The sequence below is a fragment of the Dama dama genome, chromosome 9, assembly GCF_033118175.1.
Source record: "Dama dama isolate Ldn47 chromosome 9, ASM3311817v1, whole genome shotgun sequence".
Classification (NCBI taxonomy): Eukaryota; Metazoa; Chordata; class Mammalia; order Artiodactyla; family Cervidae; genus Dama; species Dama dama.
The window spans coordinates 25281931-25304429 of NC_083689.1; the positions used below are offsets into that span (position 1 = coordinate 25281931).

At 43.8% G+C, this 22499-nt stretch overlaps 1 protein-coding gene across 2 annotated transcripts in view; it reads right to left on the bottom strand.

Annotated features, from left to right (window-relative positions):
• RAD50 (RAD50 double strand break repair protein) overlaps nt 1–22499 on the bottom strand; it is a 246571-nt gene that overhangs the window by 124980 nt on the left and 99092 nt on the right. The gene's annotated exons all lie outside the window — the stretch shown is intronic.

Consider the following 22499-nt stretch of genomic DNA (forward strand, 5'->3'; position numbering starts at 1 on the left):
TTAATATTCAGTGTAATTAAACTTCAGAAGCAAAGTAAATATTTTAGGCATACAACTGTTTTACCTCACACAGGCAGAAAGTGCATAAAAACAAAAAATTTGAGTTGTATTTCAGATGTCAGAATCACTGAAGTATTTTCCACCAGTTTGCTCCAGGCAAAATAGATACATATATATATATATATATATATATATATATACTTTTATCTATCTTATTTAACATAACATTTTGTAAAATGTCTGTTAACTTAATATTATTTATGAAATAATTGAGAACTTAGAAAATTAATATTTATTTCACCTTAAGCTATGTTTCAATAAAACAAAAATAGACAACTCTAATTCAGTTTGTTGCTGGCCTTTGTCTTACTCCTGCAGAAAGCGCAATCCGTGTGAGACCATGCTGAGTTTGGAGGTCTTTCCCATCTTCCGGGTGGCAGACGTGGCAGGTTGCTAGGAGTACCGCGGGTGGATGTGACCTAGTGGGACCGAATGGGGAAGGAGGCAGCAGGGACACGGGCAGGGGCTGAAGCCTGGCTTCCGTTCCACTACACCCAGAGACTAGGATGGTGCAGGCTAAATGGCGGGTGATGAATGAATGAGCGAATGAATGAATGAATGAATGAATGATTATAAGGGCTGGCCAGAGAATTCAAATGAGTTTCACCACTTCGCTCAGAGAGGAGGGCACTGTAGGAATCTGTATTTAGGTCTCTTTCCAGTCTATGAGAAGAATGTGGCAGACCAGTCCCACTGCCAGATTGGGGAAGGGGCTGGAAATGCTCTTTGTGGAGCCCGGAGCCCTGTGGACCTGGGGGAGTTCTTCACCTCACCTGACATTGTGGTCCAGCAACAGGCAGAGAAGCACTGGTAGGCAGTTATATTGGGGAGACTCTGTTCTAGAGTTCTCTGCTCACCGTCTATATTCCCAGGGAAGAACAGCATTAGGCAGAACAACAACCCAATCACCCTGTTTATCACTATCGGTACCATATTTGAAAGTTCCTCTGCTTGAGGAAATTTCTGAAGGATTCAGAAAATATGTTTTTTAAAGATATACTTTAAAACTGAGACCTGGGGTTCGATCTCTGATCTGGGAAGAACCCACGTGCCACAGCTACTGAGTCTGTGATCTAGGGCCTGGGAGCCACAATCACGAAGCCCACATGCCCTGCAGCCCATGCTCTGCAACAAGTCACTTGAATGAGAAGCCCTCCAACCACAAGAGAGCAGCCCCGGCTCACATTACTAGAGAAAATCCTGAACTGCCAAAAATAAAAAAATAAAAAAAACCTGAGACCTGAAGGAGTGGCCCAGTAACAACATTTATTATGCCACTAATTCCTTCCTTCGTTTACTGATCACAGGTCCAGTACGGTGAGCTGGGAGAGAGCTGCGCACATGTGCTAGAGGGCCTTACAGATGGTGCCCTTAGCCTGGCATTAGCTGCATGGATTGCACGTGTTGTGCTCCATTGCTTGTGTGAAGAAACTGCTCCTGCTGTTTCTGGGAGTGGGAGAGGGGCCAGGGCCATCGCACACAGGCTCCCAGTGGGAGAATGCAAGTCCTTTTGTGCAAGAAGACGCATTTGCCTTCCAGCACAAACTCAGGCAAGGTAGTCAGCACTCTGCTGTGGCTTAGGTTCCCAACCTGTGCACCCAGTAAGCCCCAAGAGCTGGGGCTGAGCTGATTAAGAGATGTCAGCACAGCACCATGCTGAGTACTCTCGAAACTGACAGGAAACAGGAAACCCAATTTGAGAAGAGACTGAATGTCAGTTTAACTCAAGTCAGCAAATATTTATCGAGCTCCCATATGCTCCAGGATTGTTCTAGGAACTAGGATTCATCAGTGAATAAAAAGGACAAAATTCCCTGCCCTTGTAAACTTTCGCATCTGTGTTAACTCACTTCAGTCGTGTCTGATGCTTTGTGGTCCCGTGGACCGTAACCCACCAGGCTCCTCTGTCTATGGAATTCTCCAGGCTGTCATTTCATCCTCTAGGGGATCTTCCTGACCCAGGGATCAAATCTGCATCTCCTGTGTCTCCTGCATTGCAGGCAGATTCTTTACTGATGAGCCACCAGGGAAACTATATATATATATATATATGTATATGTATATATGTATATAACTCTATATATGTATGTATCTAATGGAATACTACTTAGCCATAAAAAGAATGAAAATTTGCCATTTGTAACATGGATGGACCTGGAGGGTATTATGCTTCATGAATTAAGTCAGACAGAGAAAGACAAACACTGTGTGTTATCACTTAAATGCAGAATCTACAAAATTAAACAGGTGAACGTAACAAAAAAGAAACAGACTCATGAATACAGAGAACAAACTGGTTACCCATGGAGAGGAGCAGGGGGAGGCACTATTGAGGTAATGATTAAGAAGCACAAAGTGCTACGTATAAAATAAATAAGCTACAAGGATATATTGTACAGTACAGGGGATACAGTAAATATTTTAAAATCATTTAAGTGGAGTATAAGCTATACAAATTTTGAATCACTATGTTGTAGACCTGAAACTAAAATAATATTGTAATTCAACTATACCTCAATTTTTAAAATAAAAATAAAATTAATTTGGCAGGGAAAAAAAACTGTCATTTTCCTACTTCTTTATCAAGGTCCAATATAGCTATTGTGGATTTAAGGCTGGAATATCCTATCTAAAGTCCCACTCATCAACTCTTACCAATCTACCAGTCTCAGGGAAGCCCAAAGCTATCAGGGTTGCATGACGCTCACAGAAATGGAACTTCTTACACCTACCAAGGATTTTTAAGGTGGAAACAATGATTCCCCAGCTGAGTCTATAAAACAATACCAATCAGTGGCCCCTGGTCAGGGAGAGGGGGACTCCTACAAGTTATATGAAGCACTTCTTCACCTAGGCCTGACTGCTGCGGGGCTCCAGAACCTAGGACAGCAGAGGAGAGGGCCTGGAAGGCTCCAGGTTACAAAAGACTTTCATGAGTCTTGTTTTCCCTCTCAAAAGCTTATTCCAATAAAAGAGCATCTATTTGCACTCTGCCTTAGTGATGCTGCTGTTAATGTCCAGTGGGAGGTGCCAGAGTGAGGTATCAGGTTAAGTTTTGGAGGGACACAGAGGAACCTTTCCAGAGAACACTGAACACAATGCATTTAAAACCAAAGCCCCCTCTCTGTCATCCATCCCCATCCCCTCAAACCTGCTGCTGCTGCTGCTCTTCCTTGTCCTTCTTCGTCCTCTTCCTTCGAGGTTCCCTACTTGGCTAACATAACCATGACTACTTTCCTATTTAACCTATATGCAGAGTACATCATGAGAAACCCTGGACTGGATGAAGCACAAGCTGGAATCAAGATTGCTGGGAGAAATATCAATAACCTCAGATATGCAGATGACATCACTCTTATGGCAGAAAGTGAAGAAGAACTAAAGAGCCTCTTGATGAAAGTAAAAGAGGAGAGTGAAAAAGTTGGCTTAAAGCTCAACATTCAGAAAACTAAGATCATGGCATCCGGTCCCATCACTTCATGGCAAATAGGTGGGGAAACAGTGGCTGACTTTATTTTTGGGGGCTCCAAAATCACTGCAGATGGTGATTGCAGCCATGAAATTAAAAGACGCTTGCTCCTTGGAAGGAAAGTTATGACCAACCTAGACAGCATATTAAAAAGCAGAGACATTACTTTGCCAACAAAGGTCCGTCTCATCAAAGCTATGGTTTTTCCAGTAGTCATGTATGGATGTGAGAGTTGGACTACAAAGAAAGCTGAGTGCCAAAGAATTGATGCTTTTGAACTGTGGTGTTGGCGAAGACTCTTGAGAGTCCCTTGGATTGCAATGAGATCCAACCAGTCCATCCTAAAGGAGATCAGTCCTGGGTGTTCATTGGAAGGACTGATGTTGAAGCTAAAACTCCAATACTTTGGTCACCTGATGCGAAGAGCTGACTTATTTGAAAGACCCTGATGCTGGGAAAGATTGAGGGCAGGAGGAGAAGGGGATGACAGAGGATGAGATGGGTGGATGGTATCACCAACTCGATGGATATGAGTTTGGGTAAACTCCGGGAGTTGGTGATGGACAGGGAGGCCTGGCGTGCTATGGTCCATGAGGTTGCAAAGAGTAGGACACAACTGAGCGACTTAACTGAACTGAACCTTCCTATCACCCTTCTGGAAGACTCCCTGACTTTAACCCTCTGTGCCCTTCCATCAACCATCCAGCCTCTGGAATGTCTCTCCAATTCCCCCTCTCCATCGGTGCCTCAGTTGAGGCCCTCACCTGTCACCTAGATGCAGCCATCACCAGCTCCCTACTTCAGGCTCTCCCCATAACTGCCAAGTCAGGGCTATTGATAAAATACACTCACGTCCACATGTCACTGCTGCAAACAAAACTCTCTGGTTCTCAAGTCCATTTTCATTACAGGTCATACCATTGTCCCCTCTAAGCGCTACCATTCAGAAACACAGGCATCTCTCATTAAACATTGCTTGAAAGAAAATGCTAAACAGGAGCCTCATTGCCATTATTTTAAATGGGAAAACTATTCGTGCATTACGTCTTAATCAAAAATCCTCAACCAACTTTCCAAAACATAAAACACAGTAAAATGCCTGTATATAACCAACAAGCTGACATATTAGGCTGTAAAATATTTTAAGGTTTATATTTCTGTATTTGTCCATTTAATAAACTGTGGTGAAATAAGAATGTAAAATATTTAAAACGGTACTTCCTGATCATGAAACCATTACTATGGCTTCTTTATCCTAATAATGTGCTACATCCCTTAGCTGACATTCTGAGCCGTTCCAGTTGTATTCTGCGAACTTCAATATGCTACCAATATGCTATATTGGGAATAAACCTAAAGGTTTTCTCTGTTGAGCTCGCCGCCTCATCACTCTGTTTAAAAATGCATCAGGGTTGGGGTACATATATGTAGCATTGTATTTCGGAAGGCATATATGTTCTATGAATAAATGTTCTACGTGGAAAACTGGGAAGAAGTTCTGTAAGGAATGCAAGCTCTTCCAGCATACCCAGGGATTTTCCCATTTCTGTGCCTTTACCCACCCTGTCTCAGGACATCTGTCTTTTCCCACACAGGGAACCTGCAGTTATCCTTTGGATGTTTTCATCTATCCCTTTCTCTCTGCTCTCATAGTCAGGCTCTAATACTAGCTAATTACACTAATGAGTTACACTAATATCTTTGATTCTCTCTCTGCCTAGCCCAGCAGTATTAGATGCCCTGCATTACTTTGGGCATTCCTCTATCAGAGACCTTGTTTTTATTTTTTTTTATTTTTTTTTTGGCTGCATCACAGAACAGCTTGTCAGATTTTGGCTCCCCAATCAGCAATGGCACCTGGACCCTCAGCAATGAAAGTGCAGTCTTAATCCCTGGACTACCAGAGAATTCCTGTTCCAGAGCTCTTGTTTTTATATTGTAGTCTTTTCAGATCCATCTTCTACAACTCTGAATATGCATCAGTCAGAATTATCTGGAGGATGCTAAAGTAATAAATTACCTCTGAATCTCAGCGGAGGGACACAAGGGGAGTTTCTTTCTTAATCACACTGTGGGTGTCAACTGGACAGCCCTGCACAGTAGCTGTCCTCCACGGGTCGGCTCAGGTTCCAGGATGTTTCCATCCCAGGGTGCTGCCACATCAACAGCTGCTGGCTGTCCAATGGTTAACCACTGCAAGGGGCATGGGTTTGATCCTTGTTCAGGGAACTAAGATCCTGCATGCTGCGTGGCTTCACCAAAAAACAAACAAACAAACAAAACAATTGCTTTTTCCACTATCCTTGGAGAACCACACCTCAGTTCTAAAAATCATACCATCACCTGGAGGCAGGAAGACACACAGCAAGTCTCAGCAAGTATGTCTGCCCATCACATCCTGCGGAAGCATTGAAAGAAGAAAGAATACTTTAGAACAGTACAGAGAAAGGGCAAAAGAGAGGGGAGCTGATATGCTGGGCTCCCTTTTCTCTCCCATACCCCATCAGTTAAGGTTTACCCCACCAGAGCTCAACTCCCGGTACTTTCAAGTCACATCATCTAGTCATCGGCAGCCACATAAGAGGCCTGACCTCATCTGACAAGAGAGGGCATACAAACATGTGTCCTATTCCAGACAGGAACTCCCAAAACTGATGCCAGAAGGCAAAGGGAACCAGAGGGTTCTATAACCATTAAAGAAATCTGATCAATCATCTAAAATCTTCCCACAAAGAATACACAAAGGCCAGAGAGTTCTATTGGTAAGTCTCCACAAATTTCCAAGTCAACATGTAATTCTAAACATACATAAACTTTTACAGAAAATAAAATGGAATACTTCACAGTTCATTTTATGAAACTAATACTTACTATAGTAAAATCCAAGGGGGATTATATAAGAATAGAAATTTATGATCCTAAACTCATGAACATGGATGCAAAAACTGTAAACAAATGTTATCAATTCATGTCCAGTACATATAAAAACATATGGTGTAATAAACTGAGTTGAATTTATTTCAAGAATTCAAGGTTAAATAGATTAAAAATCCATTAATGTAATTTACTACAGTAACCAAAGAGATAAACTACATTATATTGATGAAATAAAACAATTACTGAAATTCAAAATCCATTTATTATAACTACTTTCAGCAGGGTTGAAATAGAAAGGAATGTCTTTCAGCTGATAAACTTACAGCAAATACCACACTCAATGGTGATGACTAAAAGTATTTCTTAGAAAGCATGGGCCATGCAAGAAAGCCTGCAGGACCACTGAAGGTATATGTGAACTGCACAATCTGCAGGAAGCACCATTTGCATCACAGACATTGAAGATTTGAATATGAATCATGAGGGTTTCCTAGTCTCTAGGAAAGATGGTATGGCCAGTACATCACGTCATCTTCCTTCACGTCTTTCTTCCCTCACTTCTCCATTCTCTTCAGCATCACCAGCCTAGGCTTATAACTGCCAAATAAAGTGTCAGCACTCCAATCCTTGCCTCACATTCCTCTTTCTGAGGAGAACTGGGCTATGATAATCGGTATCAGGTGTAATGAATCCTTGGAATGGAATTTTGCAGCTGGATCACTCACCTCTGTAAAATAATAGGAGCTTTTTGCTGAGAATAAGTGGAGTGGCAATAACTTCTGATGTGTAGTGGCTTGGGAATGTCTTAAGCTTTAAACTCTGGCTAATTTGGGTGAAGGGAAGATGGAGAACAAGGCAATGGCAATTAAAGTGGCTGGGAACTTATGGGAACCATGTTGTTAATAATCACAAGGATTGCAGCGTACTCTCCTGACCTTACCAAAAGAGAATGATAGGCTCAGGACAATCCAATTCCACTTTAAGATATGCTCCAATTACTAGAATATTCTATGGCAACTTTAAAGGAGGCCCTTATCTCCTACAGTCTCAGGGCAGACTGAGCTGAAAATTAGGCTCAGGGTCTGATTACTTGCAGGTCTTCGTAGAGCTTCAAGGGAGAATAGTTGTGTACCTTTGACCTTCTTCTATAGCTGGGGCTCTTATAAGGGAAAGAGTGGGACCATGAGACCTGGGATAGTAACTTTTGGGTGAGGAAACCTGAGACTCTTGAAGATCCCAATTTTCCTGAGGTTTCCTTAATTGGCATAAGCAGCCTTTTCCCTCTTACCAGAGTAGAGTAGCGTCTCCTTACTTGGAGACAGAATAATCATTTTTCCTGAAACATGTGCTTTACATGATGACATTTGTTCTTCTTGTAACCCTCCCTCAACACCCCTCACTGTCTCCAGGCCAATAATCAGAGTCAGATCTCAGACTGTATAATTTAGGGCCCAATTAGAAGACAGAAACTATACTGGTTACTTTAATAGAATCGAATATTAATAACCGTTAAGCAGGTATTTGAAAACAGGAAGTGCAAAAAGGGAACAATAAGGTATTTCATGAAGCTAGCAACTGTTGGAAGCAGCTCTCACCCCTATGGCTGGGAATCGAATGGAAGGAGTAGAAATATTAAAACCTAGAATCTTGGAGGGCCTGAAACTCAGGCCCCTGGAGGAGGGGAACTGCCCTACTGACAGTAGTGTTTCTGAGCCAGGGGAGAAAATGGGTCTCTGGGGATGGGATCCAGATCTCTGAGAGGGTGCCAGGTGGCTGGTGCTGGGATCCAGGAAATGAGTTTGTGCCGAGGCTGGTTCTGTGAATGTTGGAAAACCTGCAAAGTGTAATCACTTGCTGCTACTGGAACAAACTGCTGCAGCCAGGGTTAACCTTAGGGTTAGGAATACGAATATCAAAGATGGGAGTAGGAAACAAAAATAAGGACTAGGAAACAAACAGGAAGAAGCAAGTCCCTTCTTCCTCCAGCTTCCTAGTCTAGCACCTGCTACTGACACAGTCTAACAGAGAAACAGCTGGCAAAGGAGAAGTTGGTTTGCAGAACCCAGTCCTAGCAGAGTATAGAAGGCAGGTGTGAAGCTGAAAGGCAATAGCTTCAAAACTGACATTCAGTCTTGGCAGGGAAGCAAAAGGCCTGCAGGAGCTCACTAATATACGCTGTCCAAATCCAGAGCACAGTGGACCTGAGTCTATTAGTCTAGAAGAACATAGAGTTGAGTAGGGCTGAGTTCATTGACATGCAGGCGACTCACTGTGACTCAGGATTTAATGTTTTGGCAAGAACTCTTGGAGCCGATCCTGACAGTTTGCTGGAATGGTGTTCTGAAACCTGACCTCGATATTGGCCTATGAAATAGTGATGCCAGAACTTCCTTTCTGTAGTTTTGAAGCTCTATGTTCCCTAGACTCTAGGGCCTAGAAGGCACAGGGGACGGTCCTTCACTAACACAGCAACAGTAACTTCACTAACACTAGTGAGGAGAAACAGGCATCATGACACAGCTTGGTCGTGCATGTTCTCTGTAAGCTGGGTGGAAGGTGGGGGATGCCGCCATTATGAGCTTCCTAATATCAGTGGGCATGATGGGATCCCTGGAGCGGCAGTGGCCAGTTTGGGGGCACATGATCATCAGAGGCAAGGTGGACATCATTCTACGACTGGCAGCAAGGCCATAGTGGCAGTCAGGGTCCCTTGATCTTTGACTCTCAGGGATTTATAGTGATGGCTGTTACATTCAGTTGCTCCTAGAGCAAGAAACGTGGATAATCAAATGCCATTCAATGTACAGTCGTCCCTCAGGCTTAAGCAAATCAGTTTTCACAAACTAGCCCTTTGGCTGTAGCCCACCAGGCTCCTCTGTCCATGGGATTCTCAGGCAAAAATACTGGAGTGGGTAGCCATTCCCTTCTCCAGGGGAATCTTCCCAACCCAGGGGTGGAACCCAGATCTCCTGCATTGCAGGCAGATTCTTTACTGTTTGAACTACCCAGGAAGCCCTAAGAACAATTAGGAAAGTTGGTTAAATAGTTTTTAAAATCTATTTAAAAATCAGAGCACAACAAGGCAATAAAGACATAAAATATGAAAGCCCCAGAGAGAGGGAAACTTAAAAGTGAGCCAGACATGGCATAGCTTTTAACTTGAGGCATTTACTGACTAATAAGCATTGGTCATACTCAGCTGAATGCAGAGTTCCAGAGAATAGCAAGGAGAGATAAGAAGGCCTTCTTAAATGAACAATGGAAGTAAATAGAGGAAAATAATAAATGGGAAAGACTAGAGATATCTTCTGGAGAAGGCAATGGCAACCCACTCCAGTACTCTTGCCTGGAAAATCCCATGGATGGAGGAGCCTGGTGGGCTGCCGTCTATGGGGTCGCACAGAGTCAGACACGACTGAAGTGACTTAGCAGCAGCAGCAGCAGCAGACATATCTTCAAGAAAATTGGAGATATCGAGGGAGCATTTCACGCAAAGATGGGCACAATAAAGGACAGAAACAGTAAAGAACTAACAGAAGTAGAAGAGATTAAGAGGAAGTCATAAGAATACACAGGAAAACTATACAAAAAAGGGTCTTAATGACCTGGATAACCATGATAGTGTGGTTACTCACCTAGAGCCAGATATCCTGGAGTGTGAAGTCAAGTGGGCCTTAGGAAGCATTACTATGAACAAAGCTAGCAGAGGTGATGAAATTCCAGCTGAATTATTTAAATTCCTAAATGATGATGCTGTTCAAGTGCTGCACTCAATATGTCAGCAAATTTGGAAAACTCAGCAGTGGCCACAGGACTGGCAAAGGTCAGTTTTCATTCCAATCCCAAAGAAGGACAATGCCAAAGAATGTTCAAACTACTGTACAATTGTGCTCATCTCACATGCTAGCAAGGTAATGCTCAAACTCCTTCAAGCTAGGCTTCAGCAGTGTGTGAACTGAGAACTTCCAGATATATAAGCTGAGCTTCAAAGAGGCAGAGAATATGTGTGTGCTAAGTCGCTTCAGTTGTGTCTGACTCTTTGCAGCCCTATGGAGTATAGCCCACCAGGCTCCTCTGTCCATGGGTTCTCCAGGCAAGAATCCTGGAGTGGCTTGCCATTTTCTACTCCAAGGATCTTCCCGACCCAGGGATCGAAACCCTGTCTTTTATGTCTCCTGCATTGGCAGGCAGATTCTTTACTGCCAGTGCCTCCTGGGAGGCAGAGGAACAAGAGAATGAATTGCCTACATTCATTGGATCATGGAGAAAGCAAAGGAGTTCCAGAAAAACATCTACTTCTGCTTCATTGACTCTGCTAAAGCCTCTGACTGTGTGGATCACAACAAACTGTGAAAAATTCTTAAAGAGATGGGAGTACCAGACCACCTTATCTGTCTCCTGGGAAACCTATTTGCAGGTCAAGAAGCAAGTTAGAACCAGACATGGAACAACGGACTGGTTTCAAATTGGGAAAGGAGTACATCAAGGCTATATACTGTCACCCTGCTTATTTAACTTATGTGCAGAGTACATTATACAAAATGCTAGGCTGGATGACTTACAAGCTGGAATCAGGATTGCCAGGAGAAATATCAACAACTCAAACACACAGATGATATCACTCTAATGGCAAAAAGTGAAGAGGAACTAAAGATATTCTTGACGAAGATGAAAGAGGAAAGTGAAAAAGCTGGCTTGAAATTCAACATTCAAAAAAACTGGTAAAGGCGTTTGGTTCCATCACTCCATGGCAAATAAAAGAGGAAAGAGTGGAAGCAGAGACAGATTTTATTTTCTTGGGCTCCAAAATCACTGTAGACGGTGTCTGCAGCCATGAAATTAAAAAACACTTGCTCCTTGAAGGGAAAGTTTCCAAAAAAGCATGTTAAAAAGCAGAGACATAACTTTGTCCACAAAGTTTCATATAGTCAAAGCTATGGTTTTTCCAGTAGTCACGTATGGATGTGAGAGCTGGACCATAAAGAAGGCTGAGTGCTGAAGAATTGATGCTTTCAAATTGTGGTTCCAGAGAAGACTCTTGAAAGTCCCTTGGACTGCAAGGAGATCCAACCAGTCAATCCTAAGGGAAATCAACCCTGAATATTTATTGGAAGGACTGATACTAAAGCTGAAGCTTCAATACTTTGGCCACCTGATGGGAAGAGCTGACTCATGAGAAAAGACCCTGATGCTGGGAAAGATTGAAGGCAAAAGGCGAGGGGAGCAGCAGGGAATGAGATGGTTAGATAGCCCATCACTGACTCAATGGACATGCATTTGAGCAAACTATGGAGAGAGTGAAGGACAGAGGAGCCTGGTGTGCCGCAGTTCACGAGGTGGCAAAGACTCGGACACGACTCAGAAGCTGAACAGCAACAAACCATTGGTCTAGAGAATGAGGAGCTGAGCCACAGAGACGCTGACAGAAGAGCTGTGGCTGAGGGACTGTGGATAAAGCAGAGTTTTACGAGGTCTCAAGGGTAAGGGGGAATGAAAACGGGAGTTCAGTGCCCACCAGGTAGGCACAGTTCCGGTAAATACTGCTGTTTTCAGCTGGGACCCCTGAAGATTTATATTCTAGAATAAGAACTAACTTAAAATAAACCAGTCTTTTAAAACCAAAACCCACAATCAAGAAATGGGCAGATCTAAATAGACATTTCCCCAAAGAAGACATACATATGGCAGGAAAGCACATGAAAAGATGCTCAACATCACTAATTATTAGAGAAAAGCAAACCAAATGAGGTGTCACCTCACACCAGTCAGAATGACAACCATCAAAAACCCCATGAACTATACAGTCCATGGAATTCTCCAGGCCAGAATACTGAAGAGGGTAGCCTTTCCCTTCTCCAGGGGATCTTCACAATCCAGGGATCAATCCCAGGTCTCCTGCATGGTGGGCAGATTCTTTGCCAGCTGAGCCACAAGGGAAGCCCAAGAATACTGGAGTGGGCAGCCTATCCCTTCTCGAGTGGATCTTCCTGACCCAGGAATCAAACTGGGGTCTCCTGCATTGCAGGCAGGTGCTTTATCACCTGAGCTATCAGGGAACCCTCTAACAGCCTACAAATGATAAATGCCGGAGAGGGTGTGGAGAAAAGGGACACCTGCTACACTGTTGGTGAGAATGTAAATTGGTGGAGCCACTATGGAGAACAGCTTTCTTAAAAAGCTAAAAATAGAACTGATGTTTAGTCGTTTTAAGGTCGTGTCTGACTCTTTGCGACCCCATGGACTGGAGCTAACCACGCTCCTCTTTCCCGGGGATTTCCCAGGCAAGAATATTGGAGTGGGTTGCCATTTCCTCTGCCAGGGGATCTTCCTGACCCTGGCATCGAACCCACATCTCCTGTGTCTCCTGTATTGGCAGGTGGCTTCTATACCACTGAGTCACCTGGGAAGCCAAAAGTGATAACAGGGTGTAGGAAAACCGTGAAGGAAAATGCAGTCCCCTGAGACTAATCACAGGAGCTGCAACAAGAGAGAAAATAGTATCTAAAGCTTTGCGCTCCGGAGGGCTGTGTGGAGAGGGTCACGGGTAGGAGCCAGGACCCCCAGCCAAGGGACACAGCCGTTGCGCTGCATGGTGCTCAACGACTTTGCAAGGTGGCGGCTGGGAGGACACGTAGCCTAGCTTGACTGAGCTCCCAGCCAAACCCAATGGGGAGCCTTCGAACACAGAATCATTAATGGAGTCCACACTGGTATGCCTCCAAGGACACAGAAGAAGCTAAAGAAGGGGTGGGAGGGGGGTCTAAAGGGGCACACAGGTGCTCTCCAGCACCAAGACAAGGCTTTTGCAAATAAATCCCCAAAGTATAGATTATTAAAGGAAAGATGGATACAGTCAACATTTCTCAAAATGTACCATAAGGAGGGTGAAGAGACAAACCACAATCTAGGACAAATATTTGTATCATGTATAAAAGGCAAAGGATTCATTTCTAGACCATGTAACAAAGTCCTCATTATCAATAAGAAAAAGATAAATAACCCACTACAAAAAGAAGGTAAATGACATGAATAAGCACTTCTCAGAACAGGAAACTCAGATGGCCAATAAACATATCAAGAGATGTTCAACCTTGTTAGTAGTCAGGGAAATGCAAAATTAAACCGCAATGAGATAACATTTCACACCCACCAGACTGGCAAAAATGAAAAAGTCAGATATTACAAGTCTTGCCCAGGGTGTGAAGTAAAAGGAATTCTTACACGTTCTAAAGTATAAGTGTAAGCAAGAGTGTAAACTAGTACTTTTGTAATGCAGTACCCAGTAAAATGGAAGATGGGTGCACTCTTGGACCCAGAAATTCAATTACTGTGTAGTCTACAAAAATTCTTGCATGTGTACACCAGAAACCATAAGTTTGTTCCTAACAGCACTGGCTTTTTTTAAAATAAAATTTTATTTTAGAATAGTTTTAGATTTACAAAAAAATTGTAGATTTTGTGAGGAGAGTACAGAGTACTCCACACTGAATTTCCCCTATTATTAACATCTTATGTAAGTGATGTGGTGCTTCCTAGGTGGCACTAGTGGTAAAGAATCTGTCTGCCAATGCAGGAGACATAACAGACGTGAGTTCCATCCCTCGGTTGGGAAGACCCCCTGGAGGAGGGCATGGCAACCCACTCCAGTATTCTTGTCTGGAGAATCCCATGGACAGAGGAGCCTAGCAGGCTACAGTCCATAGGGTTGCCAAGAGTCAGACACGACTGAAGCGACTTAGCACGCATGTAAGTAATGTACATTTGTCACACTGATGAACCAATACTGACATGTTATTATTAATTAAAGTTTATGCCTTATTCAGATTTCCTTATTATTTATTTAATCCTTTTTGCATCATTGTTTTTAACAGCGAACACTTGGGATTTCCCTGGTGGTCCAGTGGTAAAAAATCTGCCTGCTAATACAGGGACATGGGTTTGACCCCTGATGTGGGAAGATTCCACATCTTAGTTGTGGGGGCAACTACTGAAGCCCGCACGCCAAGAGCCTCTGCTCTGCAATGAGAGAAGCCACGTCAACACGAGAAGCCTGTGCACTGCAACTAGAGAGAACGCCGCCCCCCACTCACAGAAACTAGAGAAAGCCATCGATCGGGCAGCAATGAAGACCCAGCACACCCAAAAATCAGCAAAAAATATAACAAAAAAAAATTTTTTTTAATATAAAAGTTGAGGGGAAATGTAAATAAATTGTGGTTTATCCATTCACCCGATTATAGTAAACACAGTAAATAAATGTACAGTTATATGGGTCAATGTGGATGAATTTGAAAACATTTTGTTGAGCAATAAAAGCCAGTTTTAAATACTGATTCCATTTATGAGCAGTTCAAAACCCAGCAAAATATAATCATATGTAATTTGAGGATATTTACATATGTGATAAAATTATAAAGAATAACAAAGAAATAATTAACCAGAAAATCAAGACAGTGGTTACTTCTGGTGGGGACGGAGAGGGATGCTGTGGAAGAAACACATTTGATGGGTTTTTATTTTGTTAAACTTTAAACTGTCCATGTACACTATATTTTATATGTATGATACATTCATAACAGTAACTTTAAAGCTCTTTACCCTCGTGCACTTTCCCCGCCTCCCAAAACATATTTTCCACACAGTCCTCATCCTCCAGAATTCTGGTTTAAGGGAAAAGGTGATGCGTTCGAGTCAGAGGAAACAGGAACCCCAGCCCTCCATGCTCAAACCAGAGAAATGTGATTATGTCTCTTATCGTCCTTTCAAACCCCACCACACATCATGGTGCTTCCTGTTTCTCAGAAGTTGAAAAAGGTGCTGACATCATGTAATGAGTGGAAGCCAGGCTGCCGTTTATACAGATCCACTCAGGACCCTGGGTATCAGGCTGGACAGGGTTGGACAGGCTGGACTCCCAGCTGTGGTCAGGAACAAAGGCCAAGCAGAGGCCCTTCGTTGGGGAGTGACCCCCAGTTTGAAGATTCAAGGAGCTGATGACCTTTGTAATGATGTAAGAGCCAGCAAGGGCACGTCCGTCGCCTGCCCTCAGAGAAGCCCGGTGCCCCCAGTGGAGGCACCGCGGGGCTCTGGGCGTGGCCTCCAGCTGGGGCTGAGGACGTCTGCCACCACCCGTGCCCTCAGGCCCTCCAGATCCATCCCTCCCTTGTCTGGTCACGTGGCTGATTATCCAGCACCCAGCAAACACTCACCGAGCACATGTGATGTGCCACACTGTTCTCGGTACTGGCGACGTGGCAGGGAGCAGGACCCTGGCCTGCTCGAGCTCCATTACACCAGCAGCGGGGTCAGACAACAGGCAGACGGAACAACTGTAAACCGTGGTGAGCGCTAGACAAAGGTGGAGGAAAATAACCACCAGGTCAAGCTATCAGTGTGAAACTCAGGCTACGTGCTAAGTCACTTCAGTCATGCCTGACTCTTGGCGACCCTGCGGACTGTAGCCCGCCAGGTTCTTCTATCCATGGGATTCTCCAGGCAAGAATATTGGAGTGGGTTGTCATGCCATCCTCCGGGTGATCTTCCCGACCCAGGGATCGAACCCGTGTCTCTTAGGCTCCCTGCGCTGGCAGGCAGATTCTTTACCACTGGTGCCACCTTGGAAGCCCCGAAAGTCAGGCTACCTGAGTTCAAATTCTACTGCCCATTCTTTGGGCAGGTTAACTAACCTTTCTTGGCCTCAGTCTCCCTTTCTGTAAATTGGCAGTGATAATCAAACTTACTGTATAGAGTTGGCTGAACACTGATTTGTTCACAAACTATTTACTGAGCACCTCTATGTGCCAGGCTTCCTTGGTGGCTCAGATGGTAAAGAATCTGCCTGCAATGTGGGAGACCTGGGTTCGATTCCTGGGTTGGGAAGATTCCTTGCCGAAGGGACTGGCTACCCACTCCAGTGTTCTTGCCTGGAGAATTCCATGGACAGAGAAGCCTGGAGGGCTACAGTCCATGGGGTTGCAAAGAGTCGGACACGACTGAATGACTAACACTTCTCTGTGCCAGGCACAAAGGATCAGTAGTGAAGACGACAGGCAAGGCCTTGCCCTCAACATGCTTACATCACAGTGGAGGAAGTCAGTGGGTAAGCAAAGGACATTTCAGATCGTGGTAAAGGCCGGGTACTTGAGGTGATGGAGGGAGATTGAGGAGGTGCTGGGGAGCAAGGGCCACCGTAGGTATCAGGGAAGGCCTCTCTGCTAATGGTGAAAAGGAGCCACCTCTGTGGAAGGCACAGCCAAACAGAAGGAGCAGCAAGCACAGGAGTCCTGAAGCGGCGTGAACTTGGTGTGGCTGAGGAACAGCAGGAAGACAGAGATGCCAGAGCATGTTAGCTGGGGGTCTGGAGACAAGGCTAGGGAGAGAAGGGAGGGCCCGTGCAGGTCATGGAGAGGACTCAGCATTTCTTCTACTGTGGGAACTCACTGAATGTTTCAAGCAGAAGAGGGACTTTATCTGACATGTTCTTAAAAAAAAAAAATCTTGCCTCTGTGTAGAAACAGATGAGGGTACTAATGTTTAATCAAGGAAATCAGTTAGGAGGCTATTGCTCTAGTGTCGGTGGCTTGAATTTGGGTCTGTGTGTGATACAGGGGATGGTGTGGGATGGGCTGGAGGGAGCAAAATCCCATCATATGGGAGCCTGATCTCTGTCTTCTCCCACCCTGCGGCTTCTTCCCGTGGACCTAAGGTCCCTTTCCCCTATCTCCCCACCTGCTGCTTCATGGCCCGGGAGCCCTCTCCTGTAACTCAGAGATGAGTGAGTGCTAGTCTGGTCTGGCTCCTGAGACCTGCATGAGCAGGCTCCAGCTCCCTGTCTGCCCACCCATGGTCTTTGCCAAGGTAGCCGCAGGTTCCAGGGGCTTGTGTTCCCATGACCACCACTGGCTCCCTGCTCCTGCAATCTGCGGTCTATCCAGATACTCTCTGAGCGCTGCTCCTAGCATGCAGCCCTTTCCACTGAATCCTGGTCGCACAGCAAAGCTGACCAGCCACCCAGACCTCTGTGACAGAAGCGGTCTCAAACTGAGCACTCGTGTTCCTGGTCTTTGAAGTCGTGCGGTGAATTTTCCTCTTCTCCATCTCCTTTTTCACGACCCTTGTCTCCAACCTCGTGCCATCTTGCCGACTCCCCTTCCCTACTCACCCAATTCCAGTTCGTTTGTTATACAGAGCGATTTCCTAGAGGTTTGGGGACCTCAGCTCCTCTTTTCACCCAGGGACCCACGATCTCAGCCTCCTGGCTCCCTCTACTGGCTGATCCGGGTATTTCCCTAATAATTCCTACTGAAACCGGATACGGTGACTGGCTGCAAGGCTGCCACTGAAGCCCCTGAACGTATACTGGTCCTAAGAGTTTAAGGTGCTTTAGACATCAGGAAACAAACGAAAACTGTCTGACACGGAAACCTGGGCTAAAGGAAACCAAGCTCTCGTTACTGTTCCCTGGCTGAGGGACAGAGTTTTCTGGGGTATTCACATGCCCCAACACTGCCCTCTGGTGGCTGACAGATGTTAATTCTAAAACCCACTGTTCCCACCTCTAACCGCAAAGCCTTCCCTAGCCTTACGCCGATGGGCTCACTTCCCCAGATGGAGACAGAGACAAGTCCTTGGACCAAGCTCTGTCTTCTGCGAAGGGGCCATTATGTTTCTGGGGGCCTACCCAGGTGAGTCTCAGCGGTGATCTGAGTTCAGTCAGGGAAGAGGCCAGGTGGGACCTTCAACCTGAAAGGTCAAGGGGAAGTAGAGATGATTCATCTTAGGTCTCAAGTCCTTCTCTTGACCACTCGATATCTCACGGCTTCTTGATTTCCACCCTAAACATTGGCCCAGTTGGCAGCGAGAACAAATCCAGGGGACAAGGGTGAGTAAGGCCAATGGCTTAGCACCAAATGCACTGACAGAACTAAAATTGTGTCCAAGCATCCCTTTTTCTCTCCTCACCCCTCAGACTTGTGTCAGTGCCAGCTCAGTGGTGGCGAGGGGCCTGCCCTGCCCTCAGAGCCCAGCACAGCGCTGGCAATCCACAAGTGTCGGATGGCAGAGTGATCAGATTCAGGGAATGAAGGTGTGTACTGAACCCTGGCTCATTCGTTCCCTCCTGCCTTCTCATCCTGCCTCTACAATACAGCGTGCTGTGGCTCTTAAAATAGCTTCCCACTTCACTACCTCCCCTACTTTCCCATCTCCAGCCCCCAAGTGACAGTTTTTCTGGTTCCTCTCCTGGCCTCGGTCCCTTGCTCTCAGAACACTGGGCTAGGTGTCTGGGCTCCCAGCTCTGCTGTCAGGGACCTCCCAGAGGCTCTCATGGCCCCAACCATAACCAAAATGGGGCTCTCCCAGAGCTAGGCAGTAAGTGCCATGAGAAGGTACCCAACCTTACTTAGGGCTGTGCTGTCCTAACGCAGGGTTGCGATTCTTTCTCTTTTTTTTCTGTATCAAAAGTGTTACATGCATGGTGTGAATATATATATATATGTGTGTGTGTGTGTGTGTGTGTGTGTGTGTATATTCATGATGTATAAAGCAAAATTTTCCCAGATGTATCCTCCAGTCAGCTGGGGATATGTTGTTACTTTATAGCCTTGGTCTTTTTCACTTTGCCAGGTGGGCACTTTAATTACCCATCTTTTATAGATGAGGAAAGTGAGGGTTAGAGAGGCCAAGTAACTAGCTCAAAGTCACACAGCTTGTGAATGGTTGGGATATGGAATGAGGACAAAAGATACGTGCTGGGAGAGCAATCTGAAAAGAGAAAAAGTTTTCTCATGTGTTCAGCTTTACCATCAGCTGGCCTGTGTTTTCTGTCACTCCAGCTGTGGATGCAAAGTTAAAGTGTTAGAGGTAACCAGCTGCAGGAGGATGTCTGAGTTGGGTGGGGTGGGTGGGGGTGTTCTAGCTTTGGGCTCCCGCAGTTTCTATTCCTGTAACTCTGGGTCACAGAACTGTCAATTTCCTTGTCACTGGAACCTGTGCTCCAGGGCAACCACTGTGTTTTATTCTACAGCTTTACTGAGGTATCATTAACAAAGGAGAAACCGAACTTAGTTAAATTGGGCAATTTAATAAATTTGGAATACGTTTGCATCTGTGAAACCATCACCATAATCAAGAGACTGAACAGATCAGTCACCCCTAAAAGTTTCACTGTGCCACTTAGCAATCCTTTCCCCCACTTTTTTTTGGGGCCTCTCCTCCCCTAGGCAGTCATGAATCTGCTTTTTCTCACTATAGATTAGTTTGCATTTTCTAGAATTTTATAAAAATGGGATCACCCTCAGCCTGGCTTCTTTGACTCGGCAGAATTACTTTGCAATTTATCATATTGTTGTATATGTCAACTTTGGCCACCTGATGTGAAGAACTGACTCATTGGAAAAGACCCTGATGCTGGGAAAGATTGAAGGTGGGAGGAGAAGGGGATGACAGAGGATGAGATGGTTGGATGGCATCACTGACTCAATAGACATGAGTTTGAGTAAGCTCCAGGAGTTGATGATGGACAGGGAAGCCTGGAGTGCTGCAGTCCATGGGGTCGCAAAGAGTTGGACATGACTGAGTGACTGAACTGACTGTATACATCAGTAGGGCTGGCTTTTGAACAGCCTGGGTTTGAACTTGCAATGAGTCCGCTTAATGAAGATTTTTAAAAATAAATACACATATGTGCTGTAAATGTATTCTCTCTTCCTTACTATTTTCTTAGTAACTTTACTTTCCTCTAACTTACTTTATTCTAAGAATATAGTACATAATACATATAGAAAATACGTGTTAGGAAATTCCCTGGAGGTCTAGTAGTTAGGGCTCTGTGTTTCCACTGCAGGGGGAAGAGTTTGAGTCCTGATTGGGGAACTAAGATCCCACAAGCTTTCAGGTGCAGCCAAACAAAAATGTGTGTGTGTGTGTGTGTGTGTGTGAATCAACTGTGTTATCTGTGAGGGTTCCAGGCAACAGTAGGATATTAGTAGTCAACAGTGGAGGCAGTCAAAAGTTATATCTCAGGTTTTGGCTATATAGGGGAATTGGATCCCTAACTCTGCGTGGTTCAGGGTCAGCTAGTTTATTCTTTATTTTGATTTATTTAGAGTTATATTTACATTAACTTACAGTAAAACAAAAACTTTTAAAATAAAAATATCTATTTATTTGGCTGCATCAGGCCTTAGCTGTGGCACACGGGATTCTTACTGGGTCACGTGGGATCTTTTGTTGTGGCGTGTGGACTCTCTGGCTGCAGCAGTAACAGCCTAGTTCCTCCGCCACATGTGGGGTCTTAGTTCCCTGACCAGGGATCGAACCCATGTCTCCTGCTTTGCAAGGAGGATTCCTAACCACTGGACCACCAAGAAAGTCCCCGACAGGGAAAAAAAAAAAACTTTTTTGGTGAACAGCGCTATGAATTTTAACATGGGTATGGATTTGAGTAACCAACACCACAGAATCAGAATACAGAACAGAAAACTCCTTGATGCTATCTCCACCCTGAACGTCTGGGAACTAATGATCTGATCTCCATCAACATGGTTTCGTCTTTTCGAGAATGTCATATTAGTGGAATCAGACAGCATGTAGCCTTCTGAGATCAGTTTCCTTTACTCAGCACGATGACTAAGAAATTCACCCAAATCGTGGGTTCATTTCTGTTTCCTTCCTTCTTTTTCTTTTCTTTCTTTCTCTTTTTCTTTCTTCCCTCCCTCCCTTTCTTTTTTTGAAGAGTAGTATTTCATTGCATGGGTGTATGAGTTTGTTTATCCATTTACTTGGTGCATATTTGAGTTGCTTCCAGTACTTGACAGCTATAAATAAAACTGCTATAAACATTTGTGCACAGGTGTTTGTGTGAACTTGTAATACATCTTCATCTATCTAGGATAAATACCTAGAAGGAGGATCGCTGGATTGTATAATAAATGTTGTTTAACTTTATAAGAAACTGTCAAATTCTTTTCCAAAGTGGCTGTATCATTTTGTATTTTCATCTGAAATATATGAGAATTCCAGTTGCTCCATTTTCTCACCAATACTTGGTCTTGCCAATACTTTTTATTCTAATAGATGTGTAGTGGCACCTCATTATAGTTATAATTTGCATTTACCTAGTAGTTAGTGACGCTGAAATGTTTGCATCTAATGTAATTATTGATGTATTGTGGCTTAAATCTTCCATTTCTTTTTTTTCATTTTCTGTTTGTTCTCTCATTTCTTTGTTTTCTTTTCTCTGCTTTCTGAGTTCTTTATATACTAGATACGTCTTTTATCCAATATAGGATTTCAAATGTTTTCAAATCTTAAGCTTAACTTTTCATTTTCTTGATGATGTCTTTTGAAAAGCAAAAGTTTTATATTTTGAAGTCTAATTTGTCAATTTTTCATTTATGTATTGTGGTTTTGGTAGTGTAGCTCGGAGCTCTTTGCTTAAAGATATTTTCCTGTGTTTGCTTCTAAACATTTTATAGCTTTAACTCTTACAGTTATGTCTATGATCCATTTTGAATATTTATGTGAGGTAGTTATATAACTTCTTCATGAATGTAGATAATCAACTGTCCTAGCACCATTTGTTGTAAATACAATTGAATTGTCCTGACACCTTTACTAAAAACGAATTGACTATAAATGTAAGAATTTGTTTTAGTACTCTCAAGTCTGTTCCAAATATATATGTGTATAAATTTGAATACAGATATGTATTATCTTTGTGTCAGTACCATACTCTTTTGATTACAGTAGCATTATAGTAAGTTTTAAAATTTTTATTTTCATTGAGCTATATTTGAAACACAATACATATAAGTTTAAGGTGTACAGTGTATTGATTTTATACAGTTATATTACAACATAATTGCCATAAGAGCAGTTATTTTGTTGTTTTGATGCTATTGTGAATGAGACACTTTCTTTTACAGACATTTTATTGTTAGTGTATAGAAAAGCAGCTTATTTCTATGCATTGATTTCATATCCTGCAACTTTACAAAATTCATTGATTAGATCCAGGAAATTTTTAAGTTGAGTCTTTGGGGTTTTCAATATAAAAGGTCATATAGCCAGTAAATAGCAATAACTTAACCTC